Genomic DNA, 13,482 nt, shown 5'->3' on the forward strand with positions numbered 1-13,482 from the left:
ATGTCTTGGTCGAATAATATGTGAAAATTAGATAAAAAAAGTTAATTATTCTCTATAGAAATTGTCGTTCGCGATGAGGAAGGGTTGCAAAAAATCGTTCCTTCATGGTAATTTAGCCAAATATGCATGCGCGAAAAACGTTCATTCTTGAATTAGTTTAAATAGAAAAAAAACGACGTTACTTCACTGACGAGAACGTAGAGTTGTGCCTATAGTGACTGCGTTGTTGTCTTAAGGTACATATCGGGTATTTATTTTTTCTATTTTTAAATTTGTTTACATTAAAAAAGGGTAATTTATACCAATTTTTCATTTGTTTGTTTGTTTTTGTTTTTCTGATATTTTAAGAAGTTTAAAAATTTAAACAGGTTTATTTACGGCATTTCTTTTCGTTCGTGTAATCTTTATTTTCCATCACGTTCGCTATTTTATATTTTATTGTTTTTCCGATTTAAATTTTTTTTTAACATTATTGTTTTGATTTACCCTACACTCGAGGAACGCCGGGTACTCCTGCTAGTTTATTATAAATGATTGATAAATATTTCCATACCTGGGGAGAACGCGGTCTGTATGTATGCATTTCGACAATTGACATAAAGCGCAATAAAATTGAAGAATTTGACGGATAAAAAACATCTTCACCTTTCCCACAGCCAGAAAAGAGCGTGGCTTTTAAAACATTTCTCATAAATTTCTTGATAACGAGTCTTGTGCCATGGCATAACTTTAGTGACGTGAGGTTGCGCAGAAGCATGATTGGAGTACCTACTTACAATCCAAGACTATGAGGAGGAGCACCTTTTGATTCGAGGGAATTCAAAAATTCAACTGGATAATGGAACCATTTCAGAATCTTCTACGATAGAGTCTATGGATTCATAATTATGCTCAGTTCTTGGCAACTGTTCCACAAGTCTATCATTCAAAGTGTTCATAATTGCTCTTTCACGCAACCAATCATGATTTCTATAATTTGAAATTAATGATGAAAAACTTTTTTTCAATTAGTTCTTCAACTGAGTTAACCAAGGTGGATATTTTGGATAAATTTATTTGACCTTTCCCATTCATATTCATTCTTCCCCTTTTCTGTTTCAAAAGAGACTCAGCAAATTGTCTAAACAAGAAATCTCCATGTAAATGAACCCTCATAGTTGTAGAAAGTTTTAAACATTTGGCATGTTTCCATAGTACGGAGAGTTTCAAACATGCTTTCAATTCCTCTGCCTTAGTTCCCCTGGGAATAACTGGCAAAGTTTGTCTTAAATCACTTGAAAGCACTACAATCATTGTCTAAAATCACTTGAAAGCACTACAATCATTGTCTTAAATCACTTGAAAGCACTACAATCATTGTCTAAAATCACTTGAAAGCACTACAATCATTGTCTTAAATCACTTGAAAACACTACAATCATTGTCTAAAATCACTTGAAAGCACTACAATCATTGTCTTAAATAACTTGAAAGCACTACAATCATTGTCTTAAATCACTTGAAAGCACTACAATCATTGTCTTAAATCACTTGAAAGCACTACAATCATTGTCTTAAATCACTTGAAAACACTACAATCATTGTCTTAAATCACTTGAAAGCACTACAATCATTGTCTTAAATCACTTGAAAGCACTACAATCATTGTCTTAAATCACTTGAAAGCACTACAATCATTGTCTTAAATCACTTGAAAGCACTACAATCATTGTCTTAAATAACTTGAAAGCACTACAATCATTGTCTTAAATCACTTGAAAGCACTACAATCATTGTCTTAAATCACTTGAAAACACTACAATCATTGTCTTAAATCACTTGAAAGCACTACAATCATTGTCTTAAATCACTTGAAAGCACTACAATCATTGTCTTAAATCACTTGAAAACACTACAATCATTGTCTTAAATCACTTGAAAGCACTACAATCATTGTCTTAAATCACTTGAAAGCACTACAATCATTGTCTAAAATCACTTGAAAGCACTACAATCATTGTCTTAAATCACTTGAAAACACTACAATCATTGTCTAAAATCACTTGAAAGCACTACAATCATTGTCTTAAATCACTTGAAAACACTACAATCATTGTCTTAAATCACTTGAAAGCACTACAATCATTGTCTTAAATAACTTGAAAGCACTACAATCATTGTCTTAAATCACTTGAAAGCACTACAATCATTGTCTTAAATCACTTGAAAGCACTACAATCATTGTCTTAAATCACTTGAAAGCACTACAATCATTGTCTTAAATCACTTGAAAACACTACAATCATTGTCTAAAATCACTTGAAAGCACTACAATCATTGTCTTAAATCACTTGAAAACACTACAATCATTGTCTTAAATCACTTGAAAGCACTACAATCATTGTCTTAAATCACTTGAAAGCACTACAATCATTGTCTTAAATCACTTGAAAGCACTACAATCATTGTCTTAAATCACTTGAAAGCACTACAATCATTGTCTTAAATCACTTGAAAGCACTACAATCATTGTCTTAAATCACTTGAAAGCACTACAATCATTGTCTTAAATCACTTGAAAGCACTACAATCATTGTCTTAAATCACCTGAAAGCACTACAATCATTGTCTTAAATCACTTGAAAGCACTACAATCATTGTCTTAAATCACTTGAAAGCACTACAATCATTGTCTAAAATCACATGAAAGCACTACAATCATTGTCTTAAATCCCTTGAAAGCACTACAATCATTGTCTTAAATCACTTGAAAGCACTACAATCATTGTCTTAAATCACTTGAAAGCACTACAATCATTGTCTTAAATCACTTGAAAGCACTACAATCATTGTCTTAAATCACTTGAAAGCACTACAATCATTGTCTTAAATCACTTGAAAGCACTACAATCATTGTCTTAAATCACCTGAAAGCACTACAATCATTGTCTTAAATCACTTGAAAGCACTACAATCATTGTCTTAAATCACTTGAAAGCACTACAATCATTGTCTAAAATCACATGAAAGCACTACAATCATTGTCTTAAATCCCTTGAAAGCACTACAATCATTGTCTTAAATCACTTGAAAGCACTACAATCATTGTCTTAAATCACTTGAAAGCACTACAATCATTGTCTTAAATCACTTGAAAGCACTACAATCATTGTCTTAAATCACTTGAAAGCACTACAATCATTGTCTTAAATCACCTGAAAGCACTACAATCATTGTCTTAAATCACTTGAAAGCACTACAATCATTGTCTTAAATCACTTGAAAGCACTACAATCATTGTCTAAAATCACATGAAAGCACTACAATCATTGTCTTAAATCCCTTGAAAGCACTACAATCATTGTCTTAAATCACTTGAAAGCACTACAATCATTGTCTTAAATCACTTGAAAGCACTACAATCATTGTCTTAAATCACTTGAAAGCACTACAATCATTGTCTTAAATCACATGAAAGCACTACAATCATTGTCTTAAATCCCTTGAAAGCACTACAATCATTGTCTTAAATCACTTGAAAGCACTACAATCATACTTTCCATCAAACAGTTGGAAATACCCAAATCCGGAAGTGTTCTATTATCAGCTTCTAGAGCTTATTTTGGTGATACATTGTAACTTTGTCCCACACGTTCAAAGATCGTCTTATGAGAACTTCAACATAACCAGAATTTTTACTAATATTGCAAAGAGGTTTATCAGTTTTACTCAATTCCAAAAGAATATTTAATGATGTGTGAACTTTCGATCTCCAGGGAGTAGTTTTAGCAATTCACGAACTTGCTACAGTTAAGGTTATTTCCTTTTTTGCCTGAGTTTGACCAGTAATAAATTGATGACAAAAGTTTTCTAGTTCCTCTTGGTGCATCTTAAATATATATTCCTTTCAGATCAATTACGTTCTCAATAATCGTTCTATATTCATCAATGAATCTCGTCAGCGAATCAATATTATATGAAATTCTCACAAAACTTTTGTGAGTAAATTATTCACTTCACTTCGATGAGTTTCAGGTAACCAAGATTTGTATAGATCCTTTCCATCCTATGGAGGTCACATGGTCTTAAATAACAATTAGCACAGAATTTTGTTACTTCGCTAAATCTTATTTCTATCTCAGAGAATATTTGTTGTTGCTGATATTTATAATTCTCAGATAAATCATCTTTATATTTCTGCTACAATGCTCTGGGATGAAGTCAAAAGTTTTGAAAATTATTGCAAAAAGTATTCTTAGAGAAACAGGTGTGTGTATGTGTGTGTGTGTGTGTGTGTGTGTGTGTGTGTGTGTGTGTGTGTGTGTGAAGCTGATTTCTCAGCTATCGATATGTTCCACTGATTGGGATTTTCTTACAGATTTAATGTCAAACATTGATCTTCTTTGTAATCGTCAGCAGTTTGTCCATCAATAGTTCTTTGAAAGGAAAATGAAGCCGGTTTTATTTCATGAAGAAGGAGTCTCGAAAAGAAACATTCACGGTGACTTGGGTGCGCAGAGTAAACTCTTCCAAAATAGTGTCAAATTGTACACCTGTATTACGCTCAACGTTAGCTCCTCGTTTTCCCCTGTGCATGTGTGGTAACTGCATGTGTAATAAGGCGAAACCTAATTATAAATAAGAATTTTTGCAAAATTATCTCGCGCACGCAATTTAAAAGTGCAGTTAGAGTTGTGTTTTTCAGGTTAAGAGCAACTTGGGTAACATTTTCGTTTGTGAAATAAACTATCTGACCATTTTCAAAATGAACTGTAAGATGCTGGATTGGAGGAAGCCTCTTATGAATAGGAAACACCACAATACGCCAAAATGCTTCATTAGTGCCGATATATATATATATAGAGTAACTGTTATATAGGGGTTACATTAAAAGAGAGTCTTATTATATGTGATGCTGTTGAGAGAGAGAGAGGGATTTTGTTGAGAGACTTATAGAGATTGTTCGTTCGTGTTATGAAGAATGTCGTTGTTTCTGTTATGAAGCGATTCATATATTAAATGTTCATCACTTAGAAGTGTTGCTATGGAAACTCTTTGAGTGAGGAGATAGTGTTCAGACATTGTGTAGACAGTCTTCAGACAGTCTTAGTGTAGATATGAAATGTAGATTCACACTGTGGATATGAGATGTGTATGTCAAGACATTTTATAACACAGACATATACAAGACATATAATAACAATTCACTTTACCTTTTTGCTGGAATCACAACACAAAGACGACGTTTACAAAGACACCTGATGGTTTATTTCTTCTCACGACCGGCCGTGGTTTTCATCATCAAGAATTCAAAGCTTCACATATTAAGTTTCAACGTGACCGTCTCGCTTCTAGACGTTCGAATTCCAAACTCCAGACTCTCTCTGAGTTTCTCCCCGCTTCTGTCTCTTAACTCTCAATTTTTTCTAACTATCTCTAGAACTTTCTATTTTCCATGACGTCGTACACATGTTTAAACATGTGCCTTCTTTCACGTGTTCTGGACATGCGTGTCCAAAACTTTTCCTTTTTTTACAAAAGGAATTTTAACCTATACCCAGTAACCTATTTTTCCAATATGTTAAAAACATTATCTTATAGCTGCATTCTTTCAATTGAATTTTCATAACAAAATTGACAGTGCACATTCTTTTCTTGAAATATTTTATCTCTATTCTAAACAATCGTTTGCTTTACATTCCTTTTTCTAATTCTCACACGTAATCTATTTCTAAACCTAAATTACGAGGTTCGAATTTCGTCTATTGCTATTTCATTTTCATTTTAACTAAATCTCTCAATTTTTATACTTACATGAAAAGGGGACAGCCCTTATCATGTAATATAACTTCATGACTAACATTTTTTGTGAGGAAACGTGGCGGCATCAGATCTTTTATTTATGTATTTGCAAACGCATTTAATAAACTTCACAGAATTCAGGATACATTCGGTGAGCATTGAATGTCTTTGAAAGTGAGAGAAAGTAAAGTACAATCCATCTATAATTCAACACTAGTTTCAAAGCCACTATATTCAAGCGATCTCCTATATAACCATCCTCACTAAACTACGTTTCAAGTAGAAAATTTTTAGGGTGTATTTTTGTAGATTGGCCATCAACCATGCAAATTTATTGATATTACCACATGCATCATGTGACTCTTTACTATTTCAAATAAGGTTGAATCAGTTTGTATATCAGGTAACTCAACTCATATAATGGAATCAATTTGATTGTAATTGTTTTTTTCTGGTGAACCTCAATAATTTATGCACTCGACGCATACCTCTTTTTTGCCACTGAATTGCGTACATGTAGCATTGTAGTGGGCCAACGATATCTGATTTGTTTATCAGATTCACCACTGATTATCTTCAAGCGATACACCCCAACCAATAGATCTTTGCAGTAGCTCTAGCTATATCTAAGGCTTTTGACAGGGTATGACACGATTGTTTTCTCAGAAAAAATCAGATCATATGCTTTTACTCGACAAATACTTAACATAAGTAAATCCTTCTTAAATAAGAGAAGAATCCAGGTTGTCCTTGATGGTTGCACGTCAAAACAACATGATATAAATGCGGGTGTGCTCAAGAGTCGATCGTTGGACATTTATTATTCCAGAGATTCATAAACGACTTCCTCGATAAAATGCTTTCTGAGATGTATATTTGCTGATAAAACCCTCTATAACATTTCTATAACATGCACGAGGGCAAAACAAATAAACACTCATCTAAGGCAATGGCGGCAACCCTAGAAGAAAACCTTCAATCCGTAGTTGAATGGGGACAAAAATGTATGGTGACATCCAATGCTTCCAAGACTAAGCTTGTTTCCTTTAATAATTAACCGAGATTTTTTTATACTACCAATCGCTATGGCTAACGATAAATTACCCGAAAGTACTTCGTGTAAACTCTTCGATTTAACGTTCACAGGGAATATGAGTTGGAATAGATACATCGAGGGCATTGCCCGGGCTGGTGCAAGGAAGGTGGGCTCTCTCTACCGTGCTAGAAAGTTACTTACGCTTGAATGTTCAAATTGGAAGAATATTTTGAATGGGCACACAAGTGTAAGTTGAAAAGATATGAAGATATACGAGCAGAATGTCTCAGAAATGGCTGGAAAACTGTTGTATTTTCTATCGAAGTCGAATGCCTAGTTTTTATTGCGAACGCAACCTTCACGTACTTGAATTATTTTAGTCTTTCTCCGTCAGACAAGAAAAATACATAAAATGTAGAAGAAAAGGCCCTACCTGCATCAGTTGGTGACGTTACCACTGTACTAACGTGACACGCATATATATAGAGGTTAAAAATTAAAAATAAACTATGATGAATGTACAAAATGTTTAACGACTTTTTAAATTTTGACCCCTCAAAAACAATTTCAACCGGTTAAATATCCATAAAAGAATATACACACACACACACACACACACACACACACACACACATATATATATATATATATATGCTTATCCACACACAGTACTGTTTCGCTGTTTCACAGCTCATCAGTGCGGCTAGAAAATCGAAATCCGATCGCCCAAACGACAGTCGGAGCTTCTAAACGTTGCGCTATACAGCTGCTGGTATGCAGACAGTGAATTAACAAGTTTTGACATTGTACAAATACCTAAGCTCAATTTGTCTACGCAAAGAGGATCACTTTATACGTTAATGGTAGTTTGCATATCACTTCCAAACCGAAATACTCCTGCTCTAATAGTTTCTTCCTCGGTATTGCTAGACTTTGAAATTCTCTTCTGCGTTCCTACTTCCCCGACTGTACTGACATGCAAAAGTTCAAGTGTAATGTAAACGACATCTTGCTGCTCAACTCCCTACATAGTACCCCTGCAATTATGTACCAAATAGTTGCCCTCTACATCCAAACGGCACTGTGCTTTGTCTGGAGTGAAAATACAATAAACATATTATTTATTTAGATATTATTTGTTGTTAAATTAAACAAGCATATAAACAGAAAAGAGGCTTGCCATTTTCTGTTGTTCTTGGCCTTCGGGCCGGGATCAAAGTGTCGTATCTATTCCAGCAGATACTGCAAGCAAAGCCCATATGCGGGGATAGGCCCACATATCAGACCTTGGTCAATGTAGGGGCAACCCTTCATACCAATTGTCACTATCCAGCTCCCATTTCCCACCCATCGGGAGCAGGTCCCCTTTTCCCTCCCCCCTCCCTCTCTCTCCACATTAAAAAAAAACGGCCTTGTGCCTAATTTGCTCAGTGGGGAAGCAAATAAATACTTCTTGGCATTCGGGCCGGGATCAAAGTGTAGTATCTGTTCTTCAGATGCTGCAAGCTATGACTAGCTATGACTAGCAAAGACCAGATGTGGGGGCAACCCCACATGCCTGACCATTAACCAGCTCCCATTTCCCACCTCTCGGGAGCTGGTCCCCTTTTTCCCTTCCCCCTCCCTTCACTCCTCACATTAAAAATCGGCCTTGTGCCTAATTTGCTCGGTGGGGGAGCAAATAAACACCATCTGTTCCGGTAGATACTGCAAGCTATGACTAGCTATGACTAGCAAAGACCAGATGTGGGGGCAACCCCACATGCCTGACCTTTAGCCAGCTCCCATTTCCCACCTCTAGGGAGGTGGTCCCCTTTTTCCCTTCCCCCTCCCTTCACTCCTCACATTAAAAATTGGCCTTGTGCCTAATTTGCTCGGTGAGGGAGCAAATAAATACCATCTGTTCCGGTAGATACTGCAAGCAAAGACCATATGTGGGGGCAACTCCACATAGAAGACCTTGGTCAATGTAGGGGCAACCCTTCATGCCAATTGTCACTATCCAGCTCCTCTACTCCACGGGGAGCTGGTCCCCATTTTCCCCTCACTCCTCACATTAAAAATCGGCCTTGTGCCTAATTTGCTCGGTGGGGGAGCAAATAAATAACTGAAAGTGTAGTATCTGTTCTGCAGGGACAATTATTATATTTGGTAACCAAAGTGCCCCCTTTTTGCCTACTTTTAGGGGAGCTGGTTTTTACTCCACATTAAAAACGGCTTTGTGCCTAATTTGCTTTGGTGGGGAAGCAAATAAATACCTTAAATACCTTAAACAAGCATATAGCCTGAACCCCCCCAAAAAAAGATTGAAATATAATTGCAAAAGTGACCCTTCCTACAAAACACACACACACACACACACACACACACACACACACACACACACATATATATATATATATATATATATATATATATATATACTTTTTATTTGTTTACATAAGCATTTACACCCCGCTTCACATTCATGAGCATGTTTCGTTCAACTAGTTACAAGGAACTAGAGACCTCTTCGGGCGATGTTGCTTATACAAGAGTAGAGTCTGTAATTACGGGCTATACTTTTTAAAGGCAGTAATGCCCGAAAAAGTCACTAGTTACTTGTAACTGTCTGAACGAAACATGCTCATGTATATGTAGCGGCATATAATAAATAATATAAAACTATATTTTGCCCTTACATCGATTTGAGCAATCTTTTATGAACTTCTTTCAAATTCATTGCTCGCATAAACTCACAAAAATAACTAAACTGGAATATCTATATATCTATAAAAGCGAACGTGTCTGTGTGTCTATGTACATTTTCCTTCGCAATAACTCTGTTAATTTTCAGTCTACAGACTCAATATTTGATATAAAGGGTACTGAGATTTGGGAAAATCTATGGGATCGGTTTTCAGCCAGAAATTTGAGTGTTAAGGGGTGAAAGTTCAACGATTTGACCTTTGAGAACTCTACCAAACCCCTTCGACAATTTGGAGTCCAAACACTTGAAATTTTAGATATAGGTTCCTTGGACATGGATCTAACTTAATAACTCGATTTGAGCCAAAAGCAATAAATTTTAATGGGTTATAATAGGGGTCAAAGTTAAAAAATTGACCTTTTTTTCAGCACACACCTCCAAACACCCGGGCAACGCCAGGCACCCATGCTAGTATATATATATGTATGCATATATATATATATATGTATATATATATTATTTTTAAAATATAATTTTTACAATATAATTATACTCTGACACGTGTGTCGTCTATGACTCATCATTGTGGCTCCATTGAATTTATTCAAGACGTATCGCAAAAACAAAAACAAATAACACGCACACACACACATACACACATATATATATATTTATATATATATGTATATATATATATAAATATATATATATGTATATATATATATAAATATATATATATATATATACATATATATATATATATATATATATATATATATATATATATATATATTCTAGTGACGGGGTGATTCCAATATTTTTCCCGATTCCGATACAGTGACCGATTCTGATTATTTATGAATCTCTAAATATTTAACTATAAAATGATTATTTTGTAAAACAGATGTATAATGTGCATATATTTTCTCAGCTGTAAAAACCACTTGTGGGTTGAGGTATAGATTTTAGTTTTACTGGAAGTTTAAATCAATAAATATTTATTATTGGATTATTACTGCCTGCAGTGAAAGTTTTTTTTTTTTTTAAATCAAATAATTAAAGATAATAATCATGAAATCATTTTTTGCATTGCCAAAATATTCACACATTTTTTCGATTTCGAAACCAATTCCGATACCAGAAAAAGTTCCATTTCTTTTCGATTCCTTATGCCGATACCAAATTATCGTCCCAACAATAACATATATATATATATATATATATATATATATATATATATATATATATATATATATATATATATTTACTTGTTAAATTTAAATTCTGAAATAAAAATATAGACACATATATTCCAGTTAAGAATTTATTATTTGACAAAAGGAATAAATAGAAGGGGTTATATTAATTTCCTTAATCCATGGATTTTCAATAATGTCTCATATCATCAGAGGAAATGAAATGCGGTTAGCAAAATAGTAATATCTATCAGGATTTTCATCTTATATATATATATAAACATAGAGGACAACAGGCTACATTTCTGGATTTAGATATAAAAATTGAGGATGGAATTTTTCTTTATAAAATATTTGATAAAAGAAACGCTTTCCCCTTTAAAATAGTACGTATGCCCCATAAGGATAGCACCTGCCCCGTTTTTGTGTTTTATGGAACCATTATGTCAGAGTTTTTGAGAATAGCTCGCGTTACTCTAAAATTAACAGATTTTATACCATCAGTTTCTAGCTTAGTAATAAGGATGATAAAACAAGGTGGAGATAAAAATAAAATATTTAAACAGTTAAATAAAGCATTTGTTCGTTATCCTGATGCTTTTGAATCGTTTAAGATAAACCAGATTATATTGATAAAGGAAATCCAAAACTATATTAGCAATGTATAAATGTATTTATAATTACATATAATAAATTTATATAGTTAAAAAAAAAAAAAAAAAAAAAAAAAAAAAAAATGTATATATGTAAAAAATAAAATATTTTTAACCTTTATATATCTAATTTTAAATAAATAAGAATGTAAATATACAAACTACTAACTATAGTGGGGGTGATAAGTAGTTAAATGGATTAATCCAAATCTTATAAATACAAGACTGATAAATTAAAAAATTAAAAAATGTATCCATTTTAAATGTGGAAATTGATGAATCGCACAGGTAAGAAATTCATTTTTATACTATGAAAAGGTTAGTAATTACAATTAAGAATAGGAAATTGGGAAAAAAAAGTTTTTGTAACTTGTCTTCTTCCTAAGATTAAGGGTGGTGGTGTTTGATCAACACTGCTGGGGAGCCATGATGTAATACACTGTTTTGTTTTTAAATCCCCGAAACAGTGTTTCATGGTAAACAACTGATGATCCCTTAAAAAATATAAAAATTGGTATTATAGTAAATTTGAGAGTTGATGCAGTGATTGCAGGTGATTAAATGACTTACTGACTAGATGTTTTTTTAATGAATGATAAAAAATAATTTTTTGTGTGGTTTCAAATGTTAAAAACTTCAAAGACTATATATATATATATATATACGCACAAACACATATATGTATAAATATAAAATAAATATATCCATATATATGTGAACATATTTATATATACACACATATATATTTATATATATATATATATATTTAAATATAATCATATACATATGATTATATTTATATATAGACGCATATATATAATATCCATATATATATGTATATATATGTATATATATATATATATATATATAGAGAGAGAGAGAGAGAGAGAGAACTTTATTTAATAGTGCTGCAATATGTGTGTATCTTAGTAAACCAACTATAAATGTTGCCATCTCAATAAGCCGTGTGGATTATTGGTAAGGCAACTGCAAGGTTACATCAACCACCATTGTACGAGTCTTCCTTTGCCTTTTTCGCAATAATCTTCTCTATTAAATACTGCTGCAATAGTGAAAACATTTTCAAATTTTGCTTCTATCATCGAAGTTGAAATTACTATCTCTCCTGCCTCTCTATCTCTCATCCCCCTCTCCCTCCCTCGTACTTATTCTTCTCTGTCTTTTACACCGTATTTCCATCTGTATCTCTCTATTTGCGCCTATTATCTTTTTCTATATATCAAGGTCTCTATATATTTCTCCCGTTAAGTCTCTCCAACCCTCTCTCTCTATATCTCATTCTACCTACCTTTCTGTTATATACTCGCTCTTTCTCTCCATCTCTCTCTCTCTCTCTCTCTCTCTCTCTCGCTTTGCACTATTCTATTTTATTGTATTTTTCAACCTCCTGTCTATATATCTTTCTTTATGCGATCGTTTCTTGATTCTCTCCTCTATCTCTGTTCTTTCTTTCTCTCTCTCTCTTTGTTTCTCTCACCCTCTTTCTCTCTATTTCTCTTTCTCTCTCTCTCTCTCTCAACCACCAGCCCCTCTACATCTTTTGCTGCCGTCCGGGCTCTCAGAAATATCTTCATCCACTGCTGCTTGGAACCCAGACCCACCCCCATCCACGCTGCCGACGCTCTTGTATTACGATTGAAAAGTTACTACTGTTGCTGCGGTAGCTGTTCCTCATCACCCCACGTCATCCTCCTCATCTCCTAGCCTCATCTTCATTCATCTCCAGCCTCCACCTCTGCTGCTGCTGACGCTGCTGTTGTCGTCGTCCTCACTGCTATTCCGACTGTTGCTATTTCGACTGTTGGATTGTATATATAATTTTTCTTTTTCTTTTTTTTTTCTTTACGAGGAGTGCCTTTAATTCATAAAGCCTTACATCCACTGCTTCGCGTACCAGGCTGCAAACTTCTACTGCAAAACTGCAGCCTACTGATGCTTCAATATACTACTGCAAAAAAAAAGTGCTCCAGAACCACTAGTATGCGTATATCTCTTTTACTGCCCGGCTTGCTATATTCAAGCTACTAGACAGTACAAGCAGTAGTAGATTACCAAAGAAAAGAAAAGAAAAAAAAAATAATAAAAGAAAAAGGAAGCATTCTTCAA

General features: G+C 33.9%; 1 protein-coding gene across 1 annotated transcript in view; it reads left to right on the forward strand.

Moving 5' to 3' along the window:
- The first annotated feature begins 12,573 nt into the window (after positions 1-12,573).
- The window catches only part of LOC145293717 (uncharacterized), a 558,329-nt gene continuing 557,420 nt past the window's right edge, over positions 12,574-13,482 (forward strand). The window contains exon 1 of the mRNA XM_080140155.1: positions 12,574-13,482. This exon is cut by the window's right edge and continues 2,322 nt beyond it. The gene's annotated coding sequence lies outside the window, so the exon portion shown is untranslated.

Source organism: Euprymna scolopes, chromosome 15, assembly GCF_053919585.1.
Source record: "Euprymna scolopes isolate OS-2025 chromosome 15, ASM5391958v1, whole genome shotgun sequence".
NCBI lineage: Eukaryota > Metazoa > Mollusca > Cephalopoda > Sepiida > Sepiolidae > Euprymna > Euprymna scolopes.